Source organism: Pseudophryne corroboree, chromosome 10 (genome assembly GCF_028390025.1).
Source record: "Pseudophryne corroboree isolate aPseCor3 chromosome 10, aPseCor3.hap2, whole genome shotgun sequence".
In the NCBI taxonomy this organism is placed as follows: Eukaryota; Metazoa; Chordata; class Amphibia; order Anura; family Myobatrachidae; genus Pseudophryne; species Pseudophryne corroboree.
Window position 1 is genome coordinate 333885474 of NC_086453.1, and position 18469 is coordinate 333903942.

Here is an 18469-nt window from a genome sequence, read left to right on the forward strand (position 1 = left end):
GTCTGTCCGTCTACGCACCCCATCCATCTATGCCCCCATATGGTGCTCTGTCCATCCATTTGTCTGTCCACCTATGCCTCTCCCTGTCTGTCCGTCTGTCTATGACTCCGTCTGCCCATCCATGCCCCATATGGTGCTCTGTCTGTTCGTCTATGCCCCTGTCTGTCCGTCTATGCTCCCCCCCCCCGTCCTGTGCTGTAGTCAGGTAGTGTTTCTCCTGCTCGCTCCTCCTCCCCTCTCTCTCTCTCTCTCTCTCTCCCTCCCTAGCACCCTCTCTTGTTCCTCTCTCTCTTTCTAACACTGTCCCTCTCACCCTCACTTTCTTCCTGACTCTCTCTGACACTGTCTCTCTCTCCCTGACACTATCTCTCTTTCCTTGACACTGTCTCTCTCTCTCCCTGACACTGTCTCTTTTCCTCTCTCTCTCTCCCTGACACTGTCCCTCTCACTGACTCCCTGTCTCTACCTCTTTCTCTCCCTGAAACTCACTCTCTCTTCCCTATTTCTCTCTCCCTTCCTCCCTGACACTTTCTCTCTCACTCCCGCTCGCACTCCCTCCTTTCTCTCTGTCTCTCTGATGCCATCTCTCTCTATCCCCTCTCAACCCCTTCTCCCTGACACCCTCTCTCTCGCTCCTCTCTCTCCCTCTCTCCCCCTGACACCCTCTTTGTCTCTCACTCCCCCCTCTCTCTCTCCTAAGGGGCATTGTAAAGACAACAATGGGGGGGGGGGGGGGGACTTTCAAGATGTTGCAATGGGGCCCACAAAGTTTTAGTTTCACCTGTGGCTCAAAGTGGTCCATTATCTTTAGGAGATCTGTAGTAGCATGCCAGTCACTAACAGCAGCATGACTACGCTATAAAATGCACGGGACACAATAATCCCTGCTATCATAGTCATAAAGAATTATGCACAGTGACAACAGTGGTCTCTGCCACATAGTCATAGAGATGTATGTACGGGGTTAGCACTGATTCTTGCGCCACAGTCATAGAGATGTTTGCACAGGGATAGCACTGACTCCTGACACCATAGTCATAGAGATGTATCCATAGAGACGAGGGCTGATCCCACCTTTAGGCAGCTTTACATAGTTGCATAGTGTGCAGGGATCCTGGGGGGTTCTCCTAAGTCTGGCTGTCACAAAATGAAGGATGTCTCTGAGAGGTATCCTTGTTGCAGTTAATGCAGATGGTGGCTATGGAACTTATAAGACACCTCAACCACCGATTCACCCGAGGGGCTGAAAAGAGGGTATTGCTGTGTGTGTAGGGGGGGGTAGGCTGAAGTTTTGCCTAGGGTGCCAAGAAACCTTGCACCGGCCCTGCATACATGCCATGTTTTCAAGATTCCAACAATAGATTTGTGTTTCATATAACAACATTACCCACATAATTCAGCCTAACCTATACTGTTATTACCTGCTACTTTTTCTAAGCCATTGCTATGGATGAATTAGGTTTCTTGTCAGTTATATTTAATTAGTGATGTGCACCGGAAATTTTTCGGGTTTTGTGTTTTGGTTTTGGATTCGGTTCCACGGCCGTGTTTCGGTTTCGGACGCGTTTTGGCAAAACCTCACCGAAATGTTTTTGTCGGATTCGGGTGTGTTTTGGATTCGGGTGTTTTTTTACAAAAACCCCTCAAAAACATCTTAAATCATAGAATGTGGGGGTCATTTTGATCCCATAGTATTATTAACCCCAATAACCATAATTTGCACTCATTTCCAGTCTATTCTGAACACCTCACACCTCACAATATTATTTTTAGTCCTAAAATTTGCACTGAGGTCGCTGGATGGCTAAGCTAAGCGACCCAAGTGGCCGACACAAACACCTGGCCCATCTAGGAGTGGCACTGCAGTGTCAGACAGGATGGCAGATTAAAAAAATAGTCCCCAAACAGCACATGATGCAAAGAAAAAAGAGGCGCACCAAGGTCGCTGTGTGACTAAGCTAAGCGACCCAAGTGGCCGACACAAACACCTGGCCCATCTAGGAGTGTCACTGCAGTGTCAGAAAGGATGGCAGATTTAAAAAAATAGTCCCCAAAGAGCACATGATGCAAAGAAAAAAAGAGGTGCACCAAGGTCGCTGTGTGACTAAGCTAAGCGACCTAAGTGGCCGACACAAACACCTGGCCCATCTAGGAGTGTCACTGCAGTGTCAGACAGGATGACAGATTAAAAAAATTGTCCCCAAACAGCACATGATGCAAAGAAAAAAAGAGGTGCACCAAGGTCGTGTTGTGACTAAGCAAAGCGACCCAAGTGGCCGACACAAACACCTGGCCCATCTAGGAATGGCAATGCAGTTTTCTAGCAAGAGGATAAGTGCTTCCATCCTCATGTGAATCTGAACCACTAGCCATGAACATAGGCCAGGGCCTCAGCCGTTCTTTGCCACTCCGTGTCGTAAATGGCATATTGGCAAGTTTACGCTTCTCATCAGACGCTTTTAATTTAGATTTTTGGGTCATTTTACTGAACTTTTGTGGTATAATGGACGACACAGAGGTAGAGCAGTGGACTACTGTACCGTACTGCTATATATATACTGGTGGTCACAGCAACATTCTACACTGTCCTCCTACTATATACTGCGCACAACTAAAATGCACCACAGGTATGGATGCACAGTATACTTGACGACACAGAGGTAGAGCAGTGGACTACTGTACCATACTGCTATATATATAATTTTGGTCACAGCAACATTCTGCACTGTCCTCCTACTGTATACTGCGCACAACTAAAATGCACCACAGGTATAGATGCATAGTATACTTGATGACACAGAGGTAGAGCAGTGGACTACAGTACCATACTGCTATAGCTATAAATATATATATATATATATATATATATATACACTGCTCAAAAAAATAAAGGGAACACTAAAATATCACATCCTAGATCTGAATGAATGAAATATTCTAATTAAATACTTTGTTCTTTACATAGTTGAATGTGCTGACAACAAAATCACGCAAAAATTATCAATGGAAATCAAATTTATTAACCCATGGAGGTCTGGATTTGTGGTCACACTCAAAATTAAAGTGGAAAAACACACTACAGGCTGATCCAACTTTTTTATGTAATGTCCTTAAAACAAGTCAAAATGAGGCTCAGTAGTGTGTGTGGCCTCCACGTGCATGTATGACCTCCCTACAATGCCTGGGCATGCTCCTGATGAGGTGGCGGATGGTCTCCTGAGGGATCTCCTCCCAGACCTGGACTAAAGCATCCGCCAACTCCTGGACAGTCTGTGGTGCAACGTGGCGATGGTGGATGGAGCGAGACATGATGTCCCAGATGTGCTCAATTGGATTCAGGTCTGGGGAACGGGCGGGCCAATCCATAGCATCAATGCCTTCATCTTGCAGGAACTGCTGACACACTCCAGCCACATGAGGTCTAGCATTGTCTTGCATTAGGAGGAACCCAGGTCCAACCGCACCAGCATATGGTCTCACAAGGGGTCTGAGGATCTCATCTCGGTACCTAATGGCAGTCAGGCTACCTCTGGCGAACACATGGAGGGCTGTGCGGACCCCCAAAGAAATGCCACCCCACACCATTACTGACCCACTGCCAAACCGGTCATGCTGGATGATGTTGCAGGCAGCAGAACGTTCTCCTTGGCGTCTCCAGACTCTGTCATGTGTGTCACATGTGCTCAGTGAGAACCTGCTTTCATCTGTGAAGAGCACAGGGCGCCAGTGGTGAATTTGCCAATCTTGGTATTCTCTGGCAAATGCTAAACGTCCTGCACGGTGTTGGGCTGTAAGCACAACCCCCACCTGTGGACGTCAGGCCCTCATACCACCCTCATGGATTCTGTTTCTGATCGTTTGAGTAGACACATGCACATTTGTGGCTTGCTGGAGGTCATTTTGCAGGGCTCTGGCAGTGCTCCTCCTGTTCCTCCTTGCACAAAGGCGGAGGTAGCGGTCCTGCTGCTGGGTTGTTGCCCTCCTACGGCCTCCTCCACGTCTCCTGATGTACTGTCCTGTCTCCTGGTAGCGCCTCCATGCTCTGGACACTACGCTGACAGACACAGCAACCCTTCTTACCACAGCTCGCATTGATGTGCCATCCTGGATGAGCTGCAGTACCTGAGCCACTTGTGTGGGTTGTAGACTCCGTCTCATGCTACCACTAGAGTGAAAGCACCGCCAGCTTCCAAAAGTGACCAAAACATCAGCCAGAAAGCATAGGAGCTGAGAAGTGGTCTGTGGTCACCACCTGCAGAACAACTCCTTTATTGGGGGTGTCTTGCTAATTGCCTATAATTCCCACCTGTTGTCTATTCCATTTGCACAACAGCATGTGAAATTGATTGTCAATCAGTGTTGCTTCCTAAGTGGACAGTTTGATTTCACAGAAGTGTGATTGACTTGGAGTTACATTGTGTTGTTTAAGTGTTCCCTTTATTTTTTTGAGCAGTGTATATATATATATATATATATATATTATATACTGGTGGTCAGCAAAATTGTGCACTGTACTCCTACTATATATACTGTGCACAACTAAAATGCACCACAGGTATGGATGGATAGTATACTTGATGACACAGAGGTAGGTAGAGCAGTGGCCTACTGTACCGTACTGCTATATATTATATACTGGTGGTCAGCAAAATTATGCACTGTACTCCTACTATATATACTGCGCACAACTAAAATGCACCACAGGTATGGGTGGATGGTATACTTGACGACACAGAGGTAGGTAGAGCAGTGGCCAACTGCACCGTACTGCTATATATTATATACTGGTGGTCAGCAAAATTTTGCACTGTCCTCCTACTATATATACTGCGCACAACTAAAATGCACCACAGGTATAGATGCATAGTATACTTGATGACACAGAGGTAGAGCAGTGGACTACTGTACCATACTGCTATATATATATATATATATATATATATATATACTGGTGGTCAGCAAAATTGTGCACTGTACTCCTACTATATATACTGTGCACAACTAAAATGCACCACAGGTATGGATGGATAGTATACTTGATGACACAGAGGTAGGTAGAGCAGTGGCCTACTGTACCGTACTGCTATATATTATATACTGGTGGTCAGCAAAATTATGCACTGTACTCCTACTATATATACTGCGCACAACTAAAATGCACCACAGGTATGGGTGGATGGTATACTTGACGACACAGAGGTAGGTAGAGCAGTGGCCAACTGCACCGTACTGCTATATATTATATACTGGTGGTCAGCAAAAGTATGCACTGTCCTCCTACTATATATACTGCGCCCAACTAAAATGCACCCCAGGTATGGATGGATAGTATACTTGACGACACAGAGGGAGGTAGAGCAGTGGACTACTGTACCGTACTGATATAACACTGGTGGTCACTGGTCAGCAAAATTCTACACTGTCCTCCTACTATATACTACAATGCAGCACAGATATGGAGCGTTTTTCAGGCAGAGAACGTATAATACTGGTGGTCACTGGTCAGCAAAACTCTGCACTGTCCTCCTACTATATAATACTGGTGGTCCCCAGTCCCCACAATAAAGCAAACTGAGCACAGATATTTGCAGCACACTGAGCACAGATATGGAGCATTTTTCAGGCAGAGAACGTAGATATTTTCAGCACACTGAGCACAGATATTTGCAAGCACACTGAGCACAGATATTTGCAGAACACTGAGCACAGATATTTGCAGCACACTGAACACAACTGAGAGAACGCTGCACGTCCTCTCCCTTTCATCTCCAAAACACGAGTGAAAATGGTGGCGACGCGCGGCTCCTTATATAGATTACGAATCTCGCGAGAATCCGACAGCAGGATGATGACGTACGGGCGCGCTCTGGTTAACCGAGCAAGGCGGGAAGATTCGAGGCTGCCTCGGACCCGTGTAAAATGGGTGAAGTCCGGGGGGGTTCGGATCTCGATGAACCAAACCCGCTCATCTCTATATTTTATATGGCATGTTTCCCATAGTAACCAAACTTCGTGGCATTATATTGTGTAAGGAGCAACATACATGTTTTATTTTTTTACCATCACTTTGATATAAGCAAGATGCCCTGATTTTTAAGGAATTTTACCACCCATAAAAAACAAACAAAAAACAACAACACATTTACTTTTTACACATACCCACAATAAGAAACACACCATTTCAACAACAAATTATATTTTGTAAAAATGATTTATTTCAAACAAAATCAACAAACATGGCCCAGCAACAAACACCTGCCAGTGCAAAAAATTGGAAGACAGTACCCATTACTCAAGCACCCCCCCATCTACTGCCCATCAAACACAAAAAGAGACTGGAGTCATGACCCTGCCTGTGGAACATGTGGGTCAAATTAAGGAAGATTCTGGTCATAATACCCAAAACAAACTACCCAGACCCCAATATGAAGAGGAAGGTGGAACAAGTTCACTGGCTAATGCATCACAGGCTAACAACAAAAAGATAAGCCAGCAAACCACATTCAGCATGATGGAGTTTGGCATTCTAGTCCCACAAGCCATTGGTAATCCATTTTGGAACAGATTCAACATGGGTGCTGGTAAATGTGACTGCATCTGGAGAGAAATTATTTCTTTCTTTTTCCGGACCGCCTGAAGTGAATGTTGTTCACTGCTCGGTCTGAGAACTGACCTTTGAGGGCTCTGCCCAGTGGGATCTGGTTCCTGGGCAGGGGTAGGGGATGGGCCAAGTGTTGGATCCTCCCTGACACTGGGGTCAAGGAGGCCAGAAATGGTCTGTATTCCTTCGCCAATTTTGGTGTTTAATTGTCCAATTGTGTTTTTCAATTGTTGGACGGATGAGGTGAGGTCGGCCATACCTTGGCGAACACAGGTGGTCAGATCAGTGAGCTGTAAGGACATCTCATGTATCTACCAGGTCATCACATCATGGAATTGGGTCTTTATAACTCCATGACTGGCTATTTCACTAAGAATCGCCAGGAGAGAGGGTTAGGTGGGGGTGCACGTGTGGGGCTGGGCTGGTGGTATTTGCTACCCCACACTGGAGATGTCACTACCTCCCCAGCCTCAGCCTCGGTGAGATGCCCCTCCTGTGACTTTCTGACATGCCCCTCCTGTGCTTTTTAAAAAAAAATATATATATATTTTTATAAATAGTCTCAATTAAGACAATTATACAGAAAACACAATATATGTTTTGAAACAAACCTGCCAAGTCATGTGGCCATAGCATGTCAGGTGTGTCGGTGTCCATTTCTGACACACCTGCCACCTCCTCATAGGACACACAGAACATCGCTCGCTCGTCTAGATCTGTAATATACTCCACAGTCTCAGGGAGAGGAAGGAAGGAAGGAAGGAAGGAAGGAAGGAAGGAAGGAAGGAAGGAAGGAAGGAAGGTGACAATGCTAAATTCCTTTGTCGTATAAACAACCCTTTATGAAGTCTAAGAACACTGTACGCTGTTTACTTAAGAAGTACCGTAATGGTACGCTAGTTGCGTAACGATCGCTCAGCCGTAGGCGAGACGCTCAAGCGTCACGTTCGCTCACGGCCCAGTGATCACAGGACACGTTATTGGCTATGACTAGAGTAATGATTCGCTATGGCGTAGCGGACGCTCGAGACCACGAGGAGATCACCAGCGGCGCAGACGCTCACAACGCTATACCTTTATGTCTAAACCTTATACCAATGAAATACACGGAATACCTTAATGTGAATACAGGGTGTAAGTGCAACCTTGTGTAACCTGACTAACTACAAAGCTGCTTGAGCGTCACCGACGCTCAAGTGAACACTTAACACTATAGGAAATACACAGATACTGGTTTAGGGTCCAAAGCCTATTAACTGTATTATATCTAGTATACTTGTAAAAAGGGGATAACAGTACAAATGATACACTACAATATAACAAAGACTTCCTAACCAAAATACAATACTATCTAATACAATACAATACTAGTCTAGGGGAGATACGAGAGAAAGAGAAGGGAAAGAGAGAGAGAGAGAGAGAGACGGAGAGAGATGAGAGAAATTGGCTCACAGAAAGACAATGATTACGGAGAGAAACTTACGCACAAGGGTAAACGATCGCATGCGCCTGGACATCCAGCACCCGATTTTCAGCAATGAGAACCGTTGAAGAGTGAGAGCTGGATGTGGTCGGCTTGCCTATTTATGCCCCATACACAATGCAATCTCATAGTCCCTACAATCCCATTGTCCATTGGATGAAGGAATTCGACCCTGTATCACAACAAAAGGTCATAGGTTGATTCATACAGGTGGGCTGTGACGATTTCAAACAGCTCAGGTGGGTGGGGAACTAGGTTTCCCGCCGCATACCTGAGTATGAGTAAATAGTAGAAATGGACATAAACTTCTTATGTCCATAACTATTCGCACGAGCGATTAATACGCTCCAAACCAACACCGGAATATTGCTAATTAAATACTCTTCCGATGAGTACCAAACACTGCTGTATGATTCCTGTTAGACCCTTCGTACGATACAAAGAGGGATTCCTTAGCTCAGGGACCTTCTATATTAACCAAACTTTCAGAAACTATCAAAGGGACCATGATCTATAAACTACATTAATTGTGAAAATATGTAACGAATGAGTCGCACGCTACGACTACATAAACTCTACCGTAAATACGCATACCGCGCCTGCGAGTGCACGCTATTGCGGGTATGCGCCTTCACGGGAGAGCGTACGCATGCGCAGCACGGACCAGTGTGCGGTGCAAATATGGCAACGTGCATGGGGATATTTTTCTGACTTTGACAGTCCACCCTTTGGCAGTCAATAATAACTGCCACCTTCTAAAACATTTCAAAAGGAGAAAAATATATGTCAGGGGTTAATTCATTTCCATGGTTGGGTGAGGGAGGAGAGAGGAGTAGGTGTGAAGAGGGTATGACCTAGTGTGATAGCAGAAGCATGTGTGTATGAGTCCATGTTTGGAGGGTCATGTATCATCGTGCCGTACGTGTTGTAAATCAAGCTTCGAGGTACTGCGAAGTATACATTTGAATTCCTTCTTATCCTGTGGTACAGGTCTGTGGATGGGCTGTCAAACTTTACCGAGCTCTTTTCGGATTTTGAACAAAATGGGGAGCACATTTTAGTTGATGATACATGAATGGGGGAGGTATGTGGTTGCTGATATCTGTGCCTGTATTCCCTATCGTCTATGTGTGTCATTACCTGAGGGTTGTAGAGATGAAGATAAAGAACACTTATGGAAAATGCAATGATATTCTATGTCAGGGAAATGTACATCTGTCGTCGAAGTTGTGTTCGGTATCTGTTGAGAGTCGTCTTCTTTGCGCTGTATTGCTCCTTGGGCATGAGCAAATAGCTTTGTCTGAGCCATCAGATTTACAAAAAATGTTGGGCTAGCGTGAGTTTAAAAGTACTAGGGAAACTGGGGATCCATGGCAAAGTTCATCAAGTGTCCATATCATAGGTTGTCAAAACTTCATCTTTGGTGCTTGTCTGTTGTCTGTATAGCGTCTCGTCAACTTCCTCGTCCAAGGGGGTCTTTGTATCTTGGAGAAAAGCAGAAAAACAGGTGAAAGAAACGGACCGTATAATCGCATTTTCATCCCATCCTGGTTTCTATCATTGGGTCATAAATCAAATCCAGGTTAATTACAGTTTCCTCGCTCCTCAAGCTCATCACTCTTGTACTTTGTTTGCACCTCATTAAAGCCTGCCCGCATCTAAATATCAATCCAATCGATATAACGACACCCAAGATACATAGTAGAAACTTTCCAACATCCATTATGACTCTTTGAGCCCAGTCTCCTAAACCGGAGAACCAATTTCGCGGGTTCAACCGTGACACCCAACCAGTCAGCTCATTACCTACAGCAGCAAGGGTGAGATTGTGTTTTCGACGAAATTCCCACTTTAATTGCAGAATATCGTCCATCTTTTGGTCTATGACCTCTACCGGATCCTCGGTGCTATTCGTGATATAAGTGCAACACTTTATGCCGTACTGTGTTGCCAATGTAACACAATATCCGCCTGTTACTACTGTAAGATAATTAAGAACCATCCTATGCTGAACTAGTTCTGTTTTATAAGCTTGAAGTTCTCTTCCAGTGTATCTAAACGTGTCATCATACATTTCAGTGATATTATCTAACAAATTGGCGAGTGCGGAAATGTATCTATAATTCATCACTCCTCGAGCGGTGCGATTGAAATCTAACGCTACCAGAACCTGAATCCCGGTGGATTCATGGATAAGATCAGAGGCCGGATGCTCTAACCTTTCTGACAGTTGTCTTTTAACTCGGTGCTCGTAATGAGTGTGAGTATAAGGAGCTTGGGCATCACGGTGTATGTCTTTCATTTTGTCATGTGTAACAGTCATCACTTCAGGCAATACTTTTCCAATATAACACAATCCTTCAGAGTTTGGGGCAAGCCACTTGTACGCCTTTCTCCCGCATATGAAATATGCGTCATCGGGGAGAACATATGGGACGGAGAAGGACATTACCATGTTACAAACCTTCCAGGTGAAATCTCCTGACCCTAATTCTTCCATCTGCTTAATGCACGTATCAGTTTGTACGATATGTGCACAGTATCCTGGTGATACCTCTCCAACTCTAGTAATCCTATTTCCTAAGGTATATCGATACCGAAAAGATTTTCCTCTACTGGCTATGTGGCGTACCAGCTCTGTATCTGTAGGCATTCTATCTGCTCTGTGTGAAAAGGTCATGGTAAGGTTGCTCCATGACACTTCCCAATTTCCCGGTTTTCTGGGATTGGAGATATTGAAACATAAGAGGGACCTATCCACATGGTATTGGTGGAGCTTCAAACTAGGAGGGCTGGAGATGTTAAACCTCCGGTCCACCGGTCTCCCACCATTTAGCTCAAGTACCTCCCCTAACGTTAAAGGAAATGGTACTAGCCCTGATTTGCTGTGACCCTGAGGTACTTGAGAGCATACCCAACAATCTGTTTGGTTTAACACGTTACCCACTAAGGAGTGATAGTCACTCAATGGATGCCGGTCTATATGGATATTAAAACTGGATTGGCATTTCTTTATGCATCCATCTTCAACCAGATTATCACAGAGCCTACAGATACAATTTTCTTCAGCTAACAATCCATCACAATTTCTTCTATCGGATCGTTTTCTGATACTCGCCTTTGCTTGTTGGTTTGGTTGATCTTGGAAAACTACGCCTCCATCATCATAATCGGAACCCATTCCAGAACCTCTCTCGACCTCTATGGTACTCTCGCCGGAACAGACTGCTCTGGTCAACATCATGGTTAACATCAAAATCCGGATCACAGTCTCTTGGGGCAAGTCCATCTTTGAGGAGGAAATAGAGAAGAATGAGAAGGGGGAAAAAAGAAATTTCAAGGAAGAGGGGATGGGAAGTGGAGAAAAACAATAAAAGGGAGAAGGGAGTCGACAACTGCTTTCGGTCTTCAAGGCTCAGGTGCCGCCTCAGTCCTCCTGGAACAGACACTCCAGTGATACAACCTCTACCGTCTGTTCCTTATCACGGGACTTCTCTGGATCAGCAACCTTTTTGCAGTGGGATGAATGGACCCAAGTCTCTCTCTCAGCCACCTTCAATGCTGTGGTGCTAGTCAATAAGACCTGGTATGGTCCTTCCCATCTATCAAAAAGACAACCTGAGCGTAGAAAATTTCGTATCATTACATAATCCCCAGGTTCAATGTCATGACAATTACTATCTGGTAAATCAGGAATCATCAACTTCAGATTATCATTTTGATTCCTCAACTGCTTACTCATGTTAATCAAGTACTTTACAGTTACTTCATTGTTACATTTCAAATCATCCTGGGGGTTAATCATGACATGCGGTTGTCGACCAAACAAGATTTCAAAAGGAGACAGATTAAGAGGGGACCTGGGAGTGGTTCTGATGCTATACAAAACAATGGGTAAAGCTTCTGGCCACGTCAATCCTGTCTCTGCCATTACTTTACTCAATTTATTTTTAATAGTGCTGTTCACTCTTTCGACCTTCGCGCTCGCCTGTGGACGGTACGGAGTGTGCAGCTTGCTATCAATTCCCATCAACTTACACATTCCTTGAAAGACATCACCTGTAAAATGGGTACCCCTATCACTTTTAATGATTCTAGGGATACCATATCTACATACAAATTCCTGCACAATTTTCTTAGCGGTAAACATAGCGGTATTTGTAGCTGCTGGGAAAGCTTCGACCCAATTCGAGAAAACATCTATACAAACAAGTACATATTTCAAATTTCGACATGGGGGTAATTGAATGAAGTCGATTTGTATTACCTGGAAAGGGCCGCCGGCAGGTGGGATATGGGATGGTTCTGTAGGTATTGCTTTTCCAATATTCTTTCTCAGACAGGTAAGGCATGACATTGCTCTTTTACTCGCATGAGAGGAGAATCCTGGGGCGCACCAGTATGCTCTTACCAATTTGCACATCCCCTCCTTGCCTAGATGAGTCAGCCCGTGAGCTGCTTCAGCCAGACATGGAAGGTATGCCCTGGGGGCCACTGGTTTACCATGTCCATCCGTCCAGAGCCCTGAGGACTCCTGGCCATATCCCTTTGCCTTCCAGACTGCTCTTTCCTGTGTGGAACACAAATTCTGCATCTCACACAACTTCTGTGTGTTGATGGTATTAAATACCATCAGTTGTGTGGTGTCTGTCTGTATGGGGGTAGCAGCTGCAAGCTTTGCGGCTTCGTCTGCTCGGCTGTTACCAAGGGATACTGGGTCTTGGCTATATGTATGTGCTTTACATTTGATAACAGCCACTCTGTCGGGTTCCTGTATCGCTGTTAGAAGCCTTTTTATATATGCTGCATGCGCTATCGGTGTACCAGCTGCCGTCATGAAATTTCTGAGCCGCCATAGGGCTCCGAAATCATGGACTACCCCGAAGGCGTATCTAGAATCGGTGTAGATATTGGCTGACTTACCCTTAGCCAATTCACATGCTCTGGTTAGGGCGACCAGTTCAGCAACCTGGGCTGAGTGAGGTGGGCCTAGCGGTTCCGCTTCTATGGTGCCTTGGTCATCTACGACTGCGTATCCAGTACACAAGTCTCCCGAGTCTGACTGTCTATGACAACTACCGTCCGTGTAGAACGTTAGTTCTGCATCTTCCAGTGGATTGTCACTGATGTCAGGCCTTGCGGTAAAATTTTGGGTCAAATATTCCATACAATCATGTGTATCTCCCTTTGCATTAAATCCTCCTTCCCCATCACTCTCACCTTCCACCCTTTGTGTCTGACCAGGCACACCTGGGAGAAATGTTGCAGGATTTAATGCGCTGCATCTCCTTATGGTGATGTTTACTGGGGCCATTAATGCCAATTCCCATCTTGTAAACCTTGCAGATGAGACGTGTCTGGTTTGGGCAGAATTCAATAAGGCAGATACCGCATGTGGTGTATGGATTGTGAGGTTGTGGCCTAGCACGACATCTTCGCTTTTTGTCACTAGCAATGCTATCGCCGCAACGCTACGCAAGCATGTGGGGAGGGATCGCGCTACCGTGTCTAGCTGGGCGCTGTAGTATGCGACTGGCCTGCTGGCGTCACCGTGTTTTTGGGTTAGTACACCTGCTGCGCACCCAGCACTTTCTGTTCCGTATAGTTCAAAGGGTTTCCCATAGTCTGGCATACCTAGTGCTGGTGCCTGCGTTAGGCACTGTTTGAGTCTCTCAAATGCTGTTTCGGATTCGTCTGTATGCGAAATCCGGTCAGGTTTGTTTGAAGAGACCATTTCCTGCAAAGGTAACGCCAATATGGAAAACCCTGGGATCCAGTTACGGCAATACCCACACATTCCTAAAAACGTCCTGATCTGTTGCTGGGTTTGTGGCAGTGTCATGTCTCTAATGGCTTGGATTCTATCAGCGGTCAGGTGTCTCAGTCCTTGTGTTAGACAGTGTCCCAAATATTTTACCTTAGTTTGGCATAATTGTAACTTGTCTTTGGAAACCTTGTGACCTGTGTCTGAAAGATGAAACAGGAGCTGTTTCGTATCCTTCAGAGATGCTTCCAGTGAATCTGAACACAGTAATAAATCGTCCACATACTGTATCAATACTGATCCACTGTCTGGTTGGAAAGACTGTAAACAATCATGCAAAGCCTGAGAAAATATACTTGGACTATCTATGAAACCTTGGGGTAGCCGAGTCCACGTGTATTGGACTCCTCTGTATGTGAATGCAAACAAATATTGGCTGTCAGGGTGCAGAGGTACCGAAAAGAAAGCGGAGCAGAGGTCAATAACAGTGAAAAATTTGGCAGTGGGAGGAATTTGCATTAGGATGACAGCTGGATTAGGCACTACGGGGAACTGACTCTCAACTATTTTGTTAATCCCCCTTAGATCCTGCACTAGCCTGTAACCCCTCCCCCCACTCTTTTTAACAGGGAAGATGGGACTATTGGCTGTGCTGGACGTTCTTACCAGAATGCCCTGTTGCAGCAAGCGTTCTATTACTGGGAAAACTCCTAACTCCACCTCTGGCTTCAGAGGATACTGTGGGATTTTTGGAGCTATCCTACCATCTTTTACTTGTACAACTACTGGAGCTACGTTTGCCATTAATCCAGTGTCCTGTCCATCTTTTGTCCAAAGTGACTCTGGTATCTGAGATATCATCTCTTCTACTTGGGATGGATTCCTATTTGTCATAATGGAATGTGACATTAATTTTGATGGGGAGTCTAACATGTCTTGTACCTCCTGAGCGTGATTCTCAGGAATGTCCAAGAATACACCTTCAGGAGTACAATAAATGACGCAACCCATTTTACATAGTAAGTCTCTACCCAGGAGATTAGTTGGTGCTGATGCAGCCAGCAAAAAGGAATGCTTGGTATGCAAAGGCCCTATTGTAATCTCGGCTGGTTTGCTAACAGGGTAGTGCTGGACTACTCCTGTTACTCCCATGGCTGGAATTGTCCTACCAGTGGTTCTCATGCCCACTGTCGAATTTATCACTGACTTGGCCGCCCCTGTGTCTACAAGAAAGTTTAAAGTTTTACCAGCTACATTGATTGCAATCTCTGGTTCGCTTCCAAGACTGGCAATCAATTTAACTGGCTGCAGATTACAGGTGTGGCCACACCCCTATTGGGTATGCTGACCTCCCTGAATCCCATTGGCAGCAACTACTTGTGGGGGAGTTAGCTGGGAACTACCAGAGGCCTGCCAGTCTCTGTTCGGGGGATATCTTTTTGTTTCCCCTGTATGTGGCTCAAAACTCCGCCTCTGTGGACCCTGCTCCCAATGTCGTGTGTTGTGTTGTTGTCTAGGGGGTTGAAAAGATCTTTGTACATTCTTTGTTCTACATTCTCGTGCAAAGTGTCCCGGTCTGTTACAAGAAAAACATGTTATTACACTTGCCTTACCCACAGGATTCGGTGGTACATACGCAGGCTGCCTTGTGGTCAGCGCCTGTATACTTACGGACATCAACTTATCACTTTGCGACTCCCTGTGTCTAGTGATGTTTTTGTCGTGATCAACAGCAGCCTCTCTCAAGGTGGACACTGACAGACCTCGCCAACATGGTTGTGTGGTCTGTACCCTAGCTTTTAATGTTTCTTTCAAACCATCCATCAGTACAGATACTGCTACTTCTCGATGGTTTGGGTTGGTCTTAATGTCTTCTATACCAGTGTATTTTGCCATTTCTGATAGTGCCCGGTGGAAATATTCTGCTGCCGTTTCGGACTCCTTTTGCTTAATGGAAAATATTTTATTCCATTTAACAACGGCTGGGAAATACTCCTTTAGCTGTAAATTTATCCTTTTTACATTATCCTGGTCGTACACATCTGTAAGCGGTACATCTTTATCTAGTCCACAATCAGCCAAGAATTTAACTGAGTCGACATTGGAAGGTAAGCAAGCTCTTAGCACTATCTGCCAATCCTTATTATTGGGCTCTAAAGTGTTTCCTAGATCCCTGATGTATTTTTGGCTTGCCACTAAATCTTTTCTGGGGTCTGGGAATTCAGACACTATGGTCCTCAATTCCATTCTAGTGAACGGGCAATACATGGCAATGTTCCTGACGGGTGTGGCTCCTGATGCATCTGTTTTCCCATTGGGAACTACTATCACCTTTACAGGAGCAATTCTAACAGCCTCTTCCTGTATAGATTCTACAGCTTGTTGTGGTACAATTGTTTCAGTGTAATGCATGGTGCCGTACTTACCCGTTGACACGACCTCACCTATCCCTCCGCTAGGGGCCTTAACTAATCTCGTGGGTGGTGCAGTTCCTACTGTGGTTTCTGATATGGTGGCCGCTAGAGAGAGCGCTGAAATTGTTGCCGAATCTTCTTCTTGATCACACTCCTGAGGAAGGTTCAAAACAGGGTACATCTTGCACGGGTTAATACTTGCATGAGTTATTTGGTTAACATCATTAACATTTACAGGGTTACTAAGAGTTTGTGTTTTACAACCCAGTGCGTTTCTCTCCGTAATCAACTTCTCTCCTGCAATGTATGGTGGAGGTGGAGCTGTGGCTATCAGCTTCCTGACTGCCCCAGATCCCGCCGCCAGAGCCAAACCTCTCTGTATCTCACCTTCCTGGTGCCATAACTGTAAGTAATCATGATGCTGAATTCGTCTCTTTGATGATTTTACGAGACATATCCTCCTCCTTAAATTTTGTAACACGTCTGGACTGAAGCTACCTATTCTTGGGAATTTGTCCCTGTCTTGTACAGTCATTCTCTCCCATTCATCACATAAAGATTCGGTGTGACTTCCATATTTTTCACACATTACATATCGTGCCGACCCAACTGGTCGGTTCACAGAATCAACCTGAACCAGGGTTGATCGCCCCCTACCTGAGCAACTGGCCCCCATAGTCTGCAGGTGTTGCTTAGTCCTCCTTGGATTTCTGTATCAAGGTTTTCAGCAAGCCTTTACAGACAACCAAATTACTCCACAGTAGGCCGGCGGTGGCGGTTTACCGAGTACCCCACTCACTCGCCCACCTCGACCAATACGACCTGATCACACCGATATGGTGCTGGCGTACTCGATACAGGGCCCCTATGGAACCTTCAGTTTACTGGAACATATGAGGGTTACCCGCAGGACACTTACTCTTTCCAGTAAAGGTGGGGTTGTTAGATAGTTCCTGAGTGACCAGCGAACTTCCCTTCCAAAAATAAAAAATTACACAAATCACGTCAGAATGTGCAGATAGCGTTTGTGACCACTTTACTCTAATGGTATTAGGTCAGATTACTAACTACTGCACACAATTACGTGCGGTCCAATCGTTCAGTACATAAGCACTACTTGTCATGTACTGAAAGATCAATGGAATCGATGTTTCCGGCCGCGATTCCTTCAGCAAGAGCTTATGGCCTATATGGGTTCTGCACCAACACCCCAGGCGTTGTGCCACTGGACTTTTATAGCGGACCTCTTTAGTACCTTACGACCTCCTGGTCTTGTTACCTTCTGTTAATGACCTCCTGGTCTGTTACCTTATGGTCCGCTATACTCTAATGCTCAAATATTATTTAACCAGGGATGCCTCCCTAGCCACCGTATATGTCACTTACACGTATGTCCCTTGACGAGTACCCGACTTTCCTTTTGGTTCCACCTTAAAGTTATATAAACTTTTGTATACAAAACCACACTCACTCAACACATGTACACTTTTGTTTCTATATCTATTTCTGCGCAGAAATTGTCTTCAGTCCAACAGTGTTACCAATTAGGAGCAGGATCTGTTAAACTAAATTTCAGATTTTTTTTTCAAAAATAGATTTGCGTTATTTACCGCGTCGCGTTATTTACCGCTGTGCGTTACTTATCGCCTTTGCGCTAATTATCGCTTTGCGCTAATTCAACTTTTCGTGACTTGAGCTACGTTGCGTAACCAGACGCTACGTTGCGTAATGTACGCTGCGTGCGTCTGCCGTTTGGATTGCGTACGCAAGTCTTTTGTTAGGGACACGTGTACGCAAAACAAAGATCCACCGTAACACAATTTCTACCTTTATCAATGTAGGTGATCCCTGATCATCTACCGCACACCACACTGACTGTCTTATCTCCCAGACAAGCCGTGTGTTGGTCTATACTTTAACTATTACCTCTACTATGAAATAACAGCAAATCTCTTTTTGCACTTTCTATCAACTATAAAACTTGGCAAACAGGAATAGTGATATACGAAATTTGAAAAAGAAATGCAGATAAATGTATGTGTGCGTGTATACGCAAGACAGAAGAGAAATAAAACAGTTTTAAAAGACACAAGCGTTTTGTTCTTACTTCCGGTTCCCGGATTCCTTCAGCACTCTTTATCTAAGCGAAGCAGACGCTTATCCCGTCAGCACTGCGAGACAACCTCCCACCCTTTGCTGGGGGGATA